Source organism: Neofelis nebulosa, chromosome X (genome assembly GCF_028018385.1).
Source record: "Neofelis nebulosa isolate mNeoNeb1 chromosome X, mNeoNeb1.pri, whole genome shotgun sequence".
Lineage (NCBI taxonomy): Eukaryota > Metazoa > Chordata > Mammalia > Carnivora > Felidae > Neofelis > Neofelis nebulosa.
Genome location: NC_080800.1, coordinates 53,768,815 through 53,787,876, shown reverse-complemented (window position 1 = coordinate 53,787,876; position 19,062 = coordinate 53,768,815).

The following is a 19,062-nucleotide window of genomic DNA, read 5'->3' as shown; positions in this document are numbered from 1 at the left end:
GGGCAGAGGGGCAGCCCGCCGGCCAAGCAGAACCCCTGAGTGTGGCTTGCAAAAGCAGAGGGGCTGGACAGAGTTTGTTCTGACAGCAAGCGGGACTTGACATCTGGAAGATTATAGGTTAACAGCTCTGCTCGGAGAACGGGAAGGCTGGAGGACAACGGGAGGGAGAGTTGTTGAACCCCGGACAACAGAGCTCAGCTTGGCGAGGAACAAAGACATTCACCAGCGCCATCTCCCTCACCCATCCCCCAGACAAAATCCCAAGGGAACCAGTTCCTGTCAGGGAACTTGCTTGCACCATGCAAACACCCAACACTGTGCTTCTGAGGATCCATCCCTCCAGCGGGTCTGACTCGCTCCTGGTGCCACAGGACCCCTCCGAAGCAGATCTCTGAAGGAAAAGTGAGCTGAGCCTGCCCCTCCCGCCCCTGTGCACCTTGCCCATCCACCCCAGCTAATACGCCAGATCCCCAGCACCACAAGCCTGGCAGTGTGCAAGTAGCTCATAAGGGCCACACCACCCCACAGTGAATCCCACCCCTAGGAGAGGGGAAGGGAAGGCACACACCAGTCTGAATGTGGCCCCAGCGGTGGGCTAGGGGCAGACCTCAGGTCTGATTGTGGCCCCGCCCACCAATGCAAGTTACTCAAGACAGCACAGGGGAAGTACCCCGAAGTCCAGCACCACTCCAGGGACTATCCAAAATGATGAAACGGAAGAATTCCCCTCAAAAAAATGTCCAGGAAATAACAACAGATAACGAACTGATCAAAAACGATTTAAACAATATAACAGAAAGTGAATTTAGAATAACAGTCAAAAATTAATCGCTGGGTTTGAAAACAGTATAAAGGACAGCAGAGAATCTATTGCTACAGAGATGAAGGAACTAAGGAACAGCCAGGAGGAGCTAAAAAATGCTATTAATGAGCTGCAAAATAAAATGGAGACAACCAGAGCTCGGACTGAAGAGGCAGAGGAGAGAATAGGTGAACTGGAAGATAAAATTATGGAAAAAGAGGAAGCTGAGAAAAAGAGAGATAAAAAAAATCCAGGAGTATGAGGGGAAAATTAGAGAACTAAGTGATGCAGTAAAGAGAAATAATGTACGCATAATTGGTACTCCAGAGGAGGAAGAGAGAGGGAAAGGTGCTGAAGGTGTACTTGAAGAAATCATAGCTGAGAACTTCCCGGATCCGGGGAAGGAAAAAGGCATTGAAATCCAAGAGGCACAGAGAACTCCCTTCAGACGTAACTCGAATCGATCTTCGGCATGACATATCATAGTGAAACTGTCAAAATACAAGGATAAAGAGAAAATTCTGAAAGCAGCTAGAGATAAACGTGCTCTAATGTATAAAGGAAGACCTATAAGACTCGTGACTGATCTCTCTACTGAAACTTGGCTGGCCAGAAAGTAATGGCAGGAGATCTTTAATGTGATGAACAGAAAAAAATATGCAGCCGACAATTCTTTATCCAGCAAGTCTGTCATTTAGAATAGAAGGAGAGATAAAGGTCTTCCCAAACAAACAAAAACTGAAGGAATTCGTCACCACTAAACCAGCCCTACAAGAGATCCTAAGGGGGATCCTGTGAGACAAAGTACCAGAGATATCGCTACAAGCATGAAACCTACGGACATCACAATGACTCTAAACCCATATGTTTCTAGAATAACACTGAATGTAAATGGACTAAATGAACCAACCAAAAGACATAGGGTATCAGAATGGATAAAAAAAGAAGACCTATCTATTTGCTGTCTACAAGAGACTCATTTTAGACCTGAGGACACCTTCAGATTGAAAGTGAGGGGATGGAGAACTATTTATCATGCCACTGGAAGTCAAAAGAAAGCTGGAGTACACATACTTATATCAGACAAACTAGACTTTAAATTAAAGGCTGTAACAAGAGATGAAGAAGGGCATTATATAATAATTACAGGGTCTATCCATCAGGAAGAGCTAACAACTATAAATGTCTATGCACCAAATACAGGAGCCCCCAAATATATAAAACAATTACTCATAAACATAACCAACCTTATTGATGAGAATGTGGTAATTGCAGGGGACTTTAACCCTCCACTTACAGAAATGGATAGATCATCTAGACACACGGTCAGTAAACAAGGGCCTTGAATGATACATTGGATCAGATGGACTTGAAAGATCTATTTAGAACTCTGCATCCCAAAGCAACAGAATATACTTTCTTCTCGAATGCACATGGAACATTCTCCAAGATAGATCACATACTGGGTCACAAAAGAGCCCTTCATAAGTATACAAGACTTGAAATCATACCATGCATACTTTCAGACCACAATGCTATGAAGCTTGAAATCAACCACAGGAAAAAGTCTGGAAAACCTCCAAAAGCATGGAGGTTAAAGAACACCCTGCTAACGAATGAGTGGGTCAACCAGGCAATTAGAGAAGAAATTAAACAATATATGGAAACAAATGAAAATGAAAATACAACAATCCAAACGCTTTAGGATGCAGCGAAGGCAGTCCTGAGAAGAAAATACATTGCAATCCAGACCTATCTCAAGAAACAAGAAAAATCCCAAAAACAAAATCTAACAGCACACCTAAAGGAAATAGAAGCAGAACAGCAAAGACAGCCTAAACCCAGCAGAAGAAGAGAAATAATAAAGATCAGAGCAGAAATAAACAACATAGAATCTAAAAAAACGGTAGAGCAGATCAACGAAACCAAGAGTTGGTTTTTTGAAAAAATATATAAAATTGATAAACCTCTAGCCAGGCTTCTCAAAAAGAAAAGGGAGATGACCCAAATAGATAAAATCATGAATGAAAATGGAATTATTACAACCAATCCCTCAGAGATACAAGCAATTATCAGGGAATACTATCAAAAATTATATGCCAACAAACTGGACAACCTGGAAGCAATGGACAAATTCCTAAACACCCACACGCTTCCAAAACTCAATCAGGGGGAAATAGAAAGCTTGAACAGACCCATAACCAACGAAGAAATTGAATCAGTCATCAAAAATCTCCCAACAAGTAAGAGTCCAGGACCAGATGGCTTCCCAGGGGAGTTCTACCAGATGTTTAAAGCAGAGATAATACCTATATTTCTCAAGCTATTCCAAAAAATAGAAAGGGAAGGAAAACTTCAAGATTCATTCTATGAAGCCAGTATTACATTGATTCCTAAACCAGACAGAGACCCAGTAAAAAAAGAGAACTACAGGCCAATATCCCTGATGAATATGGATGCAAAAATTCTCAATAAGATACTAGCAAATGGAATTCAACAGCATATAAAAAGAATGATTCACCATGATCAAGTGGGATTCATTCCTGGGATGCAGGGCTGGTTCAACATTCGCAAATCAATCAATGTGATACATCACATTAATAAAAGAAAAGATAAGAACCATATGATCCTGTCAATCGATGCAGAAAAGGCATTTGACAAAATTCAGCACCCTTTCTTAATAAAAACCCTCAAGAAGTCGGGATAGAGGGAACATACTTAAAGATCATAAAAGCCATTTATGAAAAGCCCACAGCTAACATCATCCTCAATGGGGAAAAACTGAGAGATTTTTCCCTTTAGATCAAGAACACGACAGGGATGCCCACTCTCACCGCTGTTGTTTAACATAGTGTTGGAAGTTCTAGCATCAGCAATCAGACAACAAAAGGAAATCAAAGGCATCCAAATTGGCAAAGATGAAGTCAAGCTTTCACTTTTTGCAGATGACATGATATTATACATGGAAAATCCGATAGACTCCACCAGAAGCCTGCTAGAACTGATACATGAATTCAGCAAAGTTGCAGGATACAAAATCAATGTACAGAAATCAGTTGGATTCTTATACACTAATAATGAAGCAACAGAAAGACAAATAAAGAAACTGATCCCATTCACAATTGCACGAAGAAACATAAGATACCTAGGGATAAATCTAACCAAAGATGTCAAAGATCTGTATGCTGAAAAGTATAGAAAACTTTTGAAGGAAATTGAAGAAGATATAAAGAAATGGAAAAACATTCCGTGCTTATGGATTGGAAGATAAATATTGTCAAAATGTCAATACTACCCAAAGCTATCTACACATTCAATGCAATCCCAATCAAAATTGCACCAGTATTCTTCTTGAAACTAGAATGAGCAATCCTAAAATTCATATGGAACCACAAAAGGCCCCGCATAGCCAAAATAATTTTGAAGAAGAAGACCAAAGCAGGAGGCATCACAATCCCAGACTTTAGCCTCTACTACAAAGCTATAATCATCAAGACAGCATGGTATTGGCACAAAAACAGACATATAGACCAATGGAATAGAATAGAAACCCCAGAACTAGTCCCACCAATGTATGGCCAACTAATCTTTGACAAAGCAGGAAAGAATATCCAATGGAAAAAAGACAGTCTCTTTATTAACTATTTTATAAGTGTTTGAAAATCTTTGTGGAAAAATATAAGAAAAGAGTCATCTCAACTCTGAAAAAATACTGTGGAGAGACCATAAATAAACTAACATCTTGCTTTACCAATTTAGAAGTGTTTAAAAATAATGTGGGGAATTATAAGAAAAGTGCCATTACTCAACTCTGTGAAACAACAGCTGGAGAAACAATTTTCAACTGACTTCTTATTTCACTAAGTTAGAAGTTTTTGAAAACAATGGCGGGGAAGTTGAAGGAAACTGAAATATACTCAAGTATGTGAAACAACCTAGTGGAGAAACCATCTTTCAAGTAACATTTTGTTTCACTAAGTTAGAAGAGTTTGAAAACTTATAGGGGGAAGTATAAGTACCATATACTCAACTCGGTGAAAGAACACAGTGGGGAAAATATCTTTCAACTAAAATTTTGTTGTACTAAGTTAGAATTGTTTGAAATACTAGGGAAAGAAAAATGACTAAATTGCCACAAACACAACACTGAGAAAAGTGTGGAGATACCATCTTTCCACTAACATCTTGATTCACTAAGTTAAAAGTGAATCCTTTGGCTGGGAAGGATAAAGAAGGTGCCATATACTCAACTCTGTGAAACAACACTGTTGAGAAACAATGTCTCAAGGAACATCTTTCACTAAGTTAGAAATGTTTGAAAACTTAGGCAGGGAAGAAGAAAAATAGTGCCATATACTCAACTCTGTGAAATAACACTGTGGAGACACCACCCTTCTACTAATTTCTTCTTTTACCATGTTAGAAGTGTTTGAAAACTTTTGTGGAGAAGAATAATGAAAATGTTATAAACTCAACTTTGTGGAAAAAAAAACATTGGAGAAACCATCATTCACCGACTATCTTGGTTCACTAAATTAGACAAGTTTGAAATCCTATGCATTGAAGTAAAAGGACAGTGTTATATAAACAACTCTTGGAGGAAACACTATGGAGAAAAAATCTTTCAACTATATTATTTTTTCACTTACTTAAAAGTGTTTGAAAACCTATGTGGGTAAGTTATAAAAAAAATGCCGTTTACTCAACTCTGTGAAAGAACAGAGTGGAAAAACCAACTTTCAACTAATATTGTTTCACTTAATTAGATGTGCTTGAAATAACAGTCCTAGAAATGTATAATAAAAACCATAATAGCAACTCTATGAAAGAATAAAGAGAATAAATCACCTTTCAACTATAATTTTGTTTTAATAATTTACAACTTTCTGAAAAACTATGTGGGGAAATATTTAAAAAGGAGTCATATATCCAAATCTATGAAACAACACTGTGGAGGTATGATATTTAAAATAACTCCTTCTTTTACTAATTAAAAGTGATTGAAAACCTATGTGGGGAAGTATAAGGAAAGTGCCATTACTCAACTCTGTGAAGGAACACTGTGAAAAACACAACTGTCAACTAACATCTTGTTTCACTAAATTAGAAGTGTTTGAAATAGACGTCCTAGGCAAATAAGGCAAATGCCATATTCTCAATTCTGTGCAAGAATAAACAGGATAAATCACCTTTCAACCATAATCTTGTTTCAATAATTTACAAGTGTTTGAAAATCCATGTGGGGAAGTATGAAAAAGGGCCATATACCTGAAAGGAGTTATCATTTTCATTGACTTCCATATACTTTATAATTTCCTTTTTAACTGCTTGGTTAGACCATTCATTCTTTAGTAGGATGTTCTTCAGTCTCCAAGTATTTGTTACCTTTCCAAATTTTTCTTGTGGTTGATTTCAAGTTTCATAGCGTTGTGGTCTGAAAATATGCACGGTATGATCTAGATATTTTTGTATTTATTTAGAACTGATTTGTGTTCCAGTATATGGTCTATTCTGGAGAATGTTCCATGTGCACTGGGACGCAGCAAAGGCACTCATAAGAGGAAACTATATAGCAATCCAGGTCTTCCTAAAGAAGGAAGAAAGATCTCAGATACACAACCTAACCTTATACCTTAAGGATATGGAAAAAGAACAGCAAATAAACCCCAAACCAGCAGAAGACAGGAAATAATAAAGATTAGAGCAGAAATTAATGCTATCAAAAACAAAAAACAAAAAACAAACAAACAAAAAAAAACCAGTAGAACAGATCAATAACCAGAAGCTGGTTCCTTGAAAGAATTAATAAAATTGATAAACCACTAGCAAGTTTGATGAAGAAGAAAAAGGAAAAGACCCAAATAAATAAAATCAAGAATGAAAGAGGAGAGATCACAATCAACACAACAGAAATAAACAAAAATAATAAGAGAATATTATGAGCAATTATATGCCAATAAAATGGGTAATCTGGAAGAAATGGACAAATTTCTGGAAACATATACACTACCAAAACAGAAACAGGAAGAAATAGAAAATTTGAACAGACCCATAACCGTAAGGAAATCGAATTAGTAATCAAAAATCTGCCAAAAAACAAGAGTCCAGGGCCAGTCGGCTTTCCAGGGGAATTCTACCAAACATTTAAGGAAGAGTTAACACCTATTCTCTTGAAATTGTTCCAAAACATAGAAATGGAAGGAAAGCTTCCAACCTCTTTCTATGAAGCCAGCATTACCTTGATTCCAAAACCAGACAGAGACCCCACAAAAAAGGAGAACTATAGACCAATTTCCCTGATGAACATGGATGCAAAAATCCTCAACAAGATATTAGCCAACAAGATGCAACAATACATTAAAAATTATTCACCACAAGCAAGTGGGATTTATACCTGGGATGCAGGGCTGGTACAATATCTGCAAAAAATTACCATGATTCATTACATCAATAAAAGAAAGGACAAGAACCATATGATCCTCTCAATAGATGCAGAGAAAGCATTTGACAAAATACAGAATCCTTTCTTGATAAAAAGAAAGACAGTAGGGATAGAAAGAGCATACCTCGAGATCATAAAAAGCCATATAGGAACGATCCAACGCTAATATCATCCTCAATGGGGAAAAACTGAGAGCTTCCCCCCTAAAGTCAGGAACAAGACAGGGATGTCCACTCTCGTCACTGTTATTCAACATAGTATTGGAAGTCTTAGCCTCTGCAATCAGATAACACAAAGAAATAAAACGCATCCAAATCGCCCAGGAGGAGGTCAACCTTTCACTCTTCGCAGATGACATGATGCTCTATATTGAAAACCCAAAAGATTCCACAAAAAAAAAAAATGGCTAGAACTGATTCATGAATTCAGGAAAGTTGCAGGATATAAAATCAATGCACAGAAATCTGTTGCAGTCCTATACACCAACAATTAAGCAACAGAAAGAGAAATCAAGGAATCAATCCCATTTGCAGTTACACAAAAAGCATAAAATACTTAGGAATAAATCTAACCAAAGAGATGAAAAATCTTTGCACTGAAAACTATAGAAAGCTTATTAAAGAAATTGAAGAAGACACAAAAAAATGGAAAAAGATTCCATGCTCCTGGATAGGAAGAACAAATATTGTTAAAATGTCGATACTACCCAAAGCAATCTATGTATTCAATGCAATCCCTATCAAAGTAACACCAGCATTCTTCACGGAGCTAGAATAAATAATCCTAAAATTTGTGTGGAACCAGGAAAGACCCTGAATAGCCAAAACAATCTTGAAAAAGAAAAACAAAGCAGGAGGCATCACAATCTCAGACTTCAAGCTATACTACAAAGCTGTAATCATCAAGATACTGGCACAAGAACAGACACTCAGTTCAATGGAACAGAATAGAGAACGGAGAAATGCACCCACAAACATATGGCCAACTAATCTTTGACAAAGCATGAAAGAATATCCAATGGAATAAAGACAGTCTCTTCAGCAAGTGTTGCTGGGAAAAGTCAACAGCGACATGCAGAAGAATGAACCTGGACCACTTTCTTACACCATACACAAAAATAAACTCAAATGGATTAAAGACCTCAATGTAAGACAGGAAGCCATCAAAATCCTTGAGGAAAAAGCAGGCAAAAACCTCTTTGATTTTGCCTGCAGCAACTTCTTACTCTACACGTCTCTGGAGGCAAGGGGAATAAAAAGCAAAAATGAACTACTGAGACCTCATCAAAATAAAAAGCTTCTGCACAGCACAGGAAACAATCAGCAAAACTAAAAGTCAACTGAAAGAATGGGAGAAGATATTTGCAAATGACATATCAGATAAAAGGTTAGTATCCAAAATCTATAAAGACTTTATCAAACTCAACACCCAAAAAACAAATAATCCAGTGAAGAAATGGGCAAAAAACATGAATAGACACTTCTCCAAGGAAGACATCCAGATGGCCCACCAACACATGAAAAAATGCTCAACATCACTCATCATCAGGGAAATACAAATCAAAACCACAATGAGATACCACTTTACACCTGTCAGAAGGGCTAACATTAACAATTCAGGCAACGACAGATGTTGGCGAGGATGCAGAGAAAGAGGATATCTTTTGCATTGTTGGTGGCAATGCAAGCTGGTGCAGCCACTATGGAAAACAGCATAGATGTTCCTCAAAATCTCAAAATAGAACTACCCTACGACCCAGCAATCGCACTACTATGTATTTATCCAAAGGATACTGGTGTGTTGTTTCAAAGGGACACATGCACCCCCATGTTTATAGCAGCACTATCAACAATAGCCAAATTATGGAAAGAGCCCAAATGTCCATCAATGGATGAATAGATAAAGAAGATGTAGTATATATATATACAATGGAGTATTACTTGGCAATCAAAAAAATGAAATCTTGCCTTTTGTAACTACATAGATGGAACTGGAGTGTAGTATGCTAAGTGAAATTAGTTACAGAAAGACAAAAATCATGTGATTTCACTCATATGAGGACTTTAAGAGACAAAACAGATGAACATAAGGGAAGGGAAACAAAAATAATATAAAAACAGGGAGAGGGACAAAACAGAAGAGACTCAAATATGGAGAACAAACAGAGGGTTACGGGAGGGGTTGTGGGAGGGGAGATAGGCTAAATGGGTAAGGGGCACTAAGGAATATACACCTGAAATCATTGTTGCACTATATGCTAACTAATTTGGATGTAAATTTTAAAAACTAAAATATAAAATTAAAACAAAAAAGGGGACAAAGTAGAAGGTTTCATTACCATTAAGGCTCTATAACCAGGGAGAGCAGAGTCATAATATCTTCATCTTGATACCTGGTGGTGCTCTGGTAGGAAGGGCAAATTCCTAGGAGAAGACAGTGAAGTCTGAGGGGTCCTTGAGCCACACAAGGAGAGGCAGTTCCTCTGTTGGGAGGATATTTGATAGAGGCTGTGCAGCCTAACCACAGGAAAAGGTCCTAGCAGACTCCAGATTACAGCCACATTTGCTGGTGTTGGAACAAAGACACTAAGGTGAAACCTGGTGCCAGAGGTGTGTTGTGATTTACTATAGTCCTTTAATTGCTGCTGCCATACAGTAGCATGCAATTTTTCTGTGTGAGGAGCTGGCAACTAGCCACACTCTGTGCCTCTGCAGCAGTGTAGTAGTGTGAGCATTTCTGGGGACAGACTGGCACCCAGCCATTGCTCAGGAAGATCATCCCCCAGAGGGTCAGAGCAGGTTCAACCTGAAGGACCCTCAGAAGTGAAGGGTTTGGAAAAACAGTCCCATCTGGATAAAATTCAGGAGGATGATGCTTCTTGGGAGGGTGACGGCTTGGGCGTGGACTGTGTAGAAGTGGGGAGTGGATTAAAACTGGAGACAAAGGAGGGATGCTTTATTGCTGGTTGCCAAGAGTTCTGATGTTAGAGACCGTGAAGCTGGGTGAAGTCATTTCTACTACCCCAGTGCATACGGCCTACATGTGCCACACCAATTCAGCCCACTAAGCTAAGCATCACCTAGTGGAGAATGGAGTCATTATATCAAGCCCCATCCAACTGTGTCAATTAATACCTACAGGACAACCAGAAGTCCCTCCCCCTACTTAGTGTACAGACTCTAAAGTGCTTCATAGTTTGACTTACAGGTGAAACTGGGTGTAATTTTGTTATGATTTCATTACATTCAATGGTCCATCAATTTATGTTTTCCTTTTCTTATTCTTGCATACAGAAGGAGAAAAAAATATTTTTATTTTCAGTTTCTATGAAAAGATTTTTTTATTTTTCTACTATAATTTTGTTATTATTATTTTGTAAAATTTTTTAGTCCACATTACTTTCTTCATTTCATTTTATTCTATTTCATTGTATACATTTTTAAGTTTTGAAACATTTTCATAATTAGTTTTTCTTTTTTCCTGTTTGTTTTCTATTCGTTTATTTCCCTTCCTTCTCAATTCTGTCAATCTTCTTTCAACAACTATAGTAAACACAACTTGGATCTACTTCCTTTATTTGACTTTTTTCTGTTGTATTTAATTTTTTTAAATTTATTTTTTAATAATTCTTTTTCTTCCTCCAAAATGACAAAACAAAGGAATTCACCCAAAAGAGAGAACAGGAAGAATTGAGAGCCAGAGACTTAATCAACACAGATATATGGAAGATGTCTGAACCAGAAGTTAGAGTCAAGAAAATAAGAATATTAGTTGGGGTTAAAAAAAAAACATGGAATCTGTTTCTGTGGAGATAAAAAGAAGTAAAAGATAGCCAGGATGAAATTAAAAATGCAATAACAGATGTAATCTCGAATGAATGCCACAGAGGCAAGGATGGATGAAGCAGAGCAGCGAAAACATGATATAGAAGATAAACTTATGGAAAATAATGAAACAGAAAACAAGAGGGAAACTAAGGCAAAAGAGCACAATTCAAAAATTAGAGAACTCAGTGACTCATTAAAAGGAACAATTTCTGAATCATTGGGTCTCAGGAGATGAAGAGAGAAAAAGATATAGAAGGTTAATGTGAGCAAATCATAGCAGAAAACTTTCCTAACCTGGAGAAAGCCACAGACATCATGATCCAGGAAGAAAAGAGAACTCCCTTTAGATTCAACAAAAACAAACCATCAACGAGGGATATCATAGTCAAATTCACAAAACACACAGGCAAGGAAAGAATTATGAACGCAGCAAGGGGCAAAAAAACTTTAACCTATTAGAGAAAACAGATCAGGTTCACAGCAGATCTATCTACAGAAACTTGGCTGACCAGAAAGGAGTGGCAGGATATATTCTAAGTGCTGGATTGGAAAAATATACAGCCAAGAATTCTGTAAACAGCGAGGCTGTTATTCAAAATAGGAGAGATAAAGAGTTCTCCTGACAAAAACTAAAGGAGTTTGTGGTCACTAAACAAGCCCTGCAAGAAATCTTAAGGGGGACTCTCTCAGGAGAGAAAAGATGAAACAAAACAAAAAACACCAAAAGCAACAAAGTCTAGAAAGGACCAGAAAACACCACCAGAAACTCCAATTCAATAGGCAACACAAGTGTAATAAGTTCATATATTTCAGTACTCACTCTAAATGTCACTGAAGTAAATGCTCCAATCAAAAGACATATGATAACATAATGGATAATAAAACAAGATCCATCTATATGCTCCTTATAAAAGACCCATTTTAGATCTAAAGCACCTTCAGATTGAAAGCAAGGGGATGGAGAACCATCTATCATGCTAATTTGGCTATCATCGCCAAAAGAAAGACAGAGTAGCTATACTTATATGAGATAATCTATATTTTAAAATGACTATATTGTGCTCGCTTCGGCAGCACATATACTAAAATGATTATAATAAGAGATGAAGAAGGCCATTATATCATAATTAAGGGGTCTATCCACCAAGAAAACCTAACACTTGTAAGCATTTATGTCCCCAACGTGAAACAACCAAATGTGTAAATAAATTAATCACAAACATAAAGAAATTCATTGAAAATAATACCATAATAGTAGAGGACTTTAACACTCAACTTACAACAATGGACATATCATCTAAGCAGAAAATCAACAAGGAAACAATGGATTTGAATGAAAAACTGTACCAGAAAGACTTAACAAATGTATTCAGAACATTTCATCCTAAAGCAGCTAAATACACATTCTTTCCAAGTGCACATGGAATATTCTCCAGAATAGATCACATAATGTGACACAAATCAGCACTCAACAAGTACAAAAGATCGAGATCATACCATGCATAATTTCAGACCACAATGCTATGAAATTCAAAATAAACCACAAGAAAAAAATTGGAAAGTCCACAAATACATGGAAACTAAACAACACGCTAGTAAAGAATGAATGGGTTAACCATGAAGTTAAAGAGGAAATTAAAAAGTACATGGAAGACAATGAAAATGATAACATTACAGACCAAAATTTCTAGAATTCAGCAAAGGTGGTTATAAGAGGGAAGCATATAGCAATCTAGGCCTTACCAAAGAAGGAAGTGCTCAGATAAACAAACTAAACTCACAACTTAAAGATCTGGAAAATGAACAGCAAATAAAACCCAAAACCACCAGAAGACAGGCAATAATGAAGATTAGAGAAGAAATCAATGCTATTGAGATTAAAAAAAAAAAACAGTAGTACAGATCAGTGAAACCAGAAGTTGATTCTTTGCAAAAATTAACAAAATTAAGAAACCCCTAGCCAGTTTGACCAGAAAGAAAAAAGTAAGGACCCAAATAAATAAAATCAAGAATGAAAGAGATCACAACCAACACTGAAGAAATACAAACAATAATAACAGAATATTATGAGCAATTATATGCCAATAAATTGGGCAATCTGGAATAAATGGAAAAATTCCTAGGAACATATAAAGTATCAAAAGGTAGAAAATTTGAACAGACCCATAACAAGTAAAGAAATTGAATTAGTAATCAAAACTCTTCCCTGCCCCCTCCAAGAAAGAAAGAAAGAAAGAAAGAAAACAAGAGTATGGGGCCCGATGGCTTTCCAGGGGAATCCTACTCAACATTTAAAGAAGAGTTAACACCTATTCTTCTGAAGCTTTTCCAAAAAATAGAAATTGAAGGCAAACTTCCAAAGTCATTCTCTGAGGCCAACATTGCCTTGATTCCAACACCATACAAAGAACCTACTAAAAAGGAGAAATACAGCCCAATTTCCATGATGAGCATGGATGCATAAATTCCCAATAAGATATTAGCCAACTGGATCCAACGATACATTAAAAGAATTATTCACCACAATCTAGTGGGATTTATACCTGGGAAGCAAGGCTGGTTCAATATCTACAAATCAGTTATTGTGATACATCACATTAATAAAAGAAAGGACAAGAACTGCATGATCCTCTCAATAGATGCAGACAAAGCATCCGACAAAATACAACAACATTTCTTGATAAAAACCCTCAAGAATGTAGGGATAGAAGGAACATAACTCAAGATCTTAAAGTCATATACAAGAGATACACTGCCAATATCATCTGCAATGGGAAAAATCTGAGAGCTCTCAGGAATATGACATGGATTCCCCCTCTTGTCACCATTATTCAACGTAGTATTAGAAGTCCTAACATCAGCAATCAGACAACACAAAGAAATAAAAGGCATCCAAATCAGTAAGGCGGAAGCCAAATTTTCACTCTTGGCAGGAGACATGATATTCTAAATGGAAAACCCAAAAGTTCCACAAAAACCTGCTAGAACTGATCCATGAATTCATCAAAGTTGCAGAATATAAAATCAATGCACAGAAATTGGTTACATTTCTGTACACCAATAATGAAGCAACAGAAAGAGAAATAAAGGTATCTGTCAAGTTTACAATTGCACCAAAAACATGAAATACCTAGGAATAAACCCATCCAAAGAGGTGAAAAGTCTATACACTGAAACCTATAGAAAGTTTATGGAAGAGATTGAAGAAGACACAAAAAAATAGAAAAATATTCCGGGCTCATGGATTGTAAGAACAAATATTGTTAAAATGTTGATACCACCTGAAGCACTGTACATATTCAATGCAATCTCTATCAAAACAACACCAGCAATCTTCACAGAGCTAGAACAAACAATCCTAAAATTTATGTGGTACTAAAAAAGACCCTGAATAGCCAAATCAATCCTGAAAAAGAACCAAATCCGGAGGCATCACATTTTGAGGATTCAAGATGTGCTACAAAGCTGTAATCATCAAGACAGTATGGTACTGACACAAAAACAGAAACTTAGATCAATGGAACAGAATAGAGAAACCAGAAATGGACCCACAAACACATGTCCAACTATTATTTTACAAAGCAGGAAAGAATATCCAATGTAATAAAGACAATCTCTTCAGTAAATGGTGTAGGGAAATCTGGACAGTGGCATGCAGAAAAATTAACCTGGAACACTTTCTTACACCATACATAAAATGGATAAATGACCTAAACATAAGACAGGAACTCATCAAAATCCTAGTAGAAAAAGCAGGCAAAAATGTCTTTGGCCTTGGCTGCATCAGCTTCTTACACAACACGTCTCCAAGGCAAAAGAAACAAAAGCAAAAATGAACTATTGTGACTTCATCAAGATAAATACATTATTAACAGTGAATGGAACAATCAGCAAAAGTAAAAGGCAACCAAATAAATGGGAGAATATATATGCAAATGACATATCAGATAAAGGGTTAGTATCCAAAGTCTATGAAGAATTTATCAAACTCAACAACCAAAACACAAATAATCCAGTGAAGAAATTGGCAAAATATAAAAATAGACAATTTTAAAAAGAAGACATCCAGATGGCTAACAAACACATGAAAAAGTGTTCAACATAACTCATTATCAGGGAAATACAAATCAACACCACAATGAGATACCACCTCATGCCTGTCAGAATAGCTAAAATTAATAACTCAGGTAAAAAACAGATGTTGGTGTGGATGCAGAGAAAGAGGAGCTCCTTTGCTCTGCTGTTGGGAATGGAAACTCATGCATCAATATTGGAAAACAGTATTGAGGTTCCTCAAAAAATTAAAAATTAAAAACAAAACTAACCTACAACCCAGAAATTGCACTACTAGGTATTTATCCAAGGGATACAGGTGTGCTATTTTGAAGGGACAGATGCAGCCCAATGTTTATAGCAGTGCTATTGACAATATCCAAAGTATGAAAAGAGCCTAAGTGTCCATTGAATTCATCAATGAATCAATTCATTCAATTGAATGAATTCATCAATCAATCCGATGAATTGATGAAGAAGATGTGGTATATATATATGGAGTATTACAATTAGAGGGTATTACGTTAAGTGAAATGAGTCAGAGAAAGACAAATATCATATGACTTCACTCATATGAGGAACTTAAGATACAAAACAGATGAGCCTAGGGGAATGGAAGCAAAAATAATATTAAAAACAGGGATTTGGACAAAACATAAGAACCTCTTAAATATAGAGAAAAAATGAGGGTTGCTGGAGGGCTTGTCAGTGGGTTAATTACTAAATGAGGAAGACATTAGGAGAGATGAGAACTTGGTGTTATACATAGGGGATGAATCACTGCATTCTATACCTGAAACCATTATTACACTATATGCTAATTCTTTGGATATAAATTAAAAACGAAAATGAGAAACAATGGAAAAATAAGAGAAAATTAAAAAAATAAAAAATAAAACCTAGGTATTGAAGTATATCCAAAGTGCCATATATTGAACTCTGTGAAGGAAAACTGTGGAGACATCTTTCACCTCACATCTTGTTTCATTAAGTTAGAAGTTTTTGAAACTGTATGTGGGGAACTATGAGGAAAGTGCCATATACTCAACCTGTTGAAACAACACTTGGATAAAGCATCTGTCAACTGACATCTTTTTTTCATTAAGTTGGAAGTGTTCGAAAACCAATGCAGGGAACTATGAGGAAAGTGCTTTAAATTCAACTATGCCAAACAACACTATGGAGAAACTGTCTTTCAACTAATATCTTTTATTTGTTTGTTTGTTTGTATTTTTATTTTTTTAAAAAATTTACATTCAAGTGAGTTAGTATATAGTGCAACAATGATTTCATGGGTAGATTCCTTAATTCCCCTTACCCATTTAGCCCATTCCCCCTCACACAACCCCTCCAGAAAACCTCTGTTTGTTCTCCATATTTAGAAGTCTCATGTTTTGCCCCCTCCCTGTTTTTATATTATTTTTGTTTCCCTTCCCTTATGTTCATCTGTTTTGTCTCTTAAAGTCCTCCTATGAGTGAAGTCATATGATATTTGTCTTTCTTTGAATGACAAATTTCGCTTAGCATAATACCTTCTAGTTCCATCCATGTAGTTGTAAATGGCAAGATTTGATTCTTTTTGATTGCTGAGTAACAGTCCATTGTGTGCATATATATATATATATATATACACATATATATCACATCTTCTTTATCCATTCATCCATCAATGGACATCTGGGCTTTTTCCATACTTTAGCAATTATTGATAGTACTGCTATAATATTGGGGTGCATGTGTCCCTTTGAAACAGCATGCCTGTAATTGCACTACTAGGTATTTATCCAAGGGATACAGGTATGCTGTTTCAACTAATATCTTGTTTCATTAAGTTAGAAGTGTTTGAAAACTTGGGCCTAATAATATAAGGTTCCATATACTGAGTTCCATATACTGAGTTCCATATACTGAGTCTATGAAAAAACAAAGTGGAGAACCATGTTTCCACTAATATCTTGTTTCACTAAGTTAGAAGTGTTTGAAAACCTAGGCGGGGAAGTAGAAGGAAATAGGCATGAAACAAACTCTCTGAAACTACACAGTGGAGAGGCCACCTTTCAATGAGTGTTTTGTTTCATTAAATCATAAGTATTTGGAAACCTTTGCAGGGAAGTACAAGGAAAGTGTCATTTACTCAACTCTGTGAAAAAAAACACTGTGGAGAAATCATACTTCAACTAACATCTTGATTCATTTAGTTACAATTGTTTGAAAACCTAAAGCTAAAAATATAATGAAAGTTCCATATACTCAATTCTGTGAAAGAACAGCAAGGAAAATTCACCTTTAACTGCATCTTGATTCTCTACTTTAGAAGTGTTTGAAAACTTTGCATAGAAATACAAAGAAACTGCATATACTGAAGTTTTGAAAGAACACTGTGGAGAAAGCATCTTAAAGCCAATATCCTGTTTTACTAAGTTGGAAGTCTGAAAACCCACGCCTAGAAATATAATGAAAGTACCATTTACCCAATGCTGTGAAAGAAAAACTGGAGACACAGTCTTTCAACTAACATCTTGATTCACTACATTAGAAGTGTTTGTAAACATATGCGGTTAATTAAAATGGAAGTGCCATATACCCAACTATGTGAAACAACAACTCCAAAAAAACATCTTTCAACTAACAACTTGTTTCCTTATTTAGAAGTGTTTGCAAACCTATGCAGAGAAGAATAATGAAATTGTTGTATACTCAGCTCTGTGAAAGAAAACTGTGGAGACACCATCTTTCAACTAACATCTTGACTCACTAAGTTAGAAGTGTGTGAAAATCTATGTGGGGAACTATAAGGAAAGTGCAGTATACTCAAAGCTGTGAAGCAACACTGTAGAAAACCATCTTTCAACTAACATCTTGTGTCACTTAGTTAGAAGTGTTATAATTTAGGCTGGTAAGTAAATGGAAAGTGCGATATATTCAATTCTGTGAAATTACACAGTTAAAAACCATCTTTCAAAGAATATTTTGTTTCACTAAATTGGAAGCATTTGAAAACGTATGCGGGGAAGTAGAATGAGAGTGCAATATCCTCAACTCTGTGAAACAACACATCTGAGAAACGATTTTTCAACTAACATCTGGTTTCACTAAGATAGAATTGTTGAAAAGCTAGGCCTAAAATAAAACAAAGCTGCCATATACTCAACTCTATGAAGCAACACTGTGGAGAAACCATCCTTCAACTAACATCTTGTTTCACTAAATTAGAAGTGTTTAAAACCTATTCAAGGAACAATAACGAAAGTGCCATATACTCAACTTTATGAAAGAACACAGTGGAGAAACCATTTTTCAACGATCATCTTTTTTCACTAACTTGTAAGTGTTTGAAAACATAGTACTAGAAATATAATTAAAGTGCCATGTATTCAACTCTATGAAAGAACACTGTAGAGAATCCATCTTTCAACTAACAACTTGATTCACATATTTACAAGTGTTTGAGAATATAGGCTTAGAAATTTGTAACAAACGTGAAGCAACACTGTGTAGAAATATTTTTCAAATAACATATTCTTTCACTAAGTTGGATGTGTTTAAAACATATTCGGGGAAGTATAAAGAGCCATATCCTCAACTCTCTAAAAGACCACAGTGGAGAAACCATATTTCAACAAACATCTTGAGTCACTCACTTAGAAGGATTTTAAAACCTACACCTGGAAACATAATGGAAGTGCCATATATTTAACTCTATTAAACAACACTGTGGATAAACCAACTTTCAAATAACATTTTGTTCCAATAATTAAGAAGTGTTTGAAAACTACGTGCCAAAATATAGGAAAATGCTATATACTCAACTCTGTGAAACACTATGGAGAAACATTCTTTCAATTACCATCTTACTTCAATATGTTAGAAATGTTTGAAAACATTGCAGGGAAGTATAAAGAAAGTGCCACATACTTAAATCTGTGAAAGAACATAGC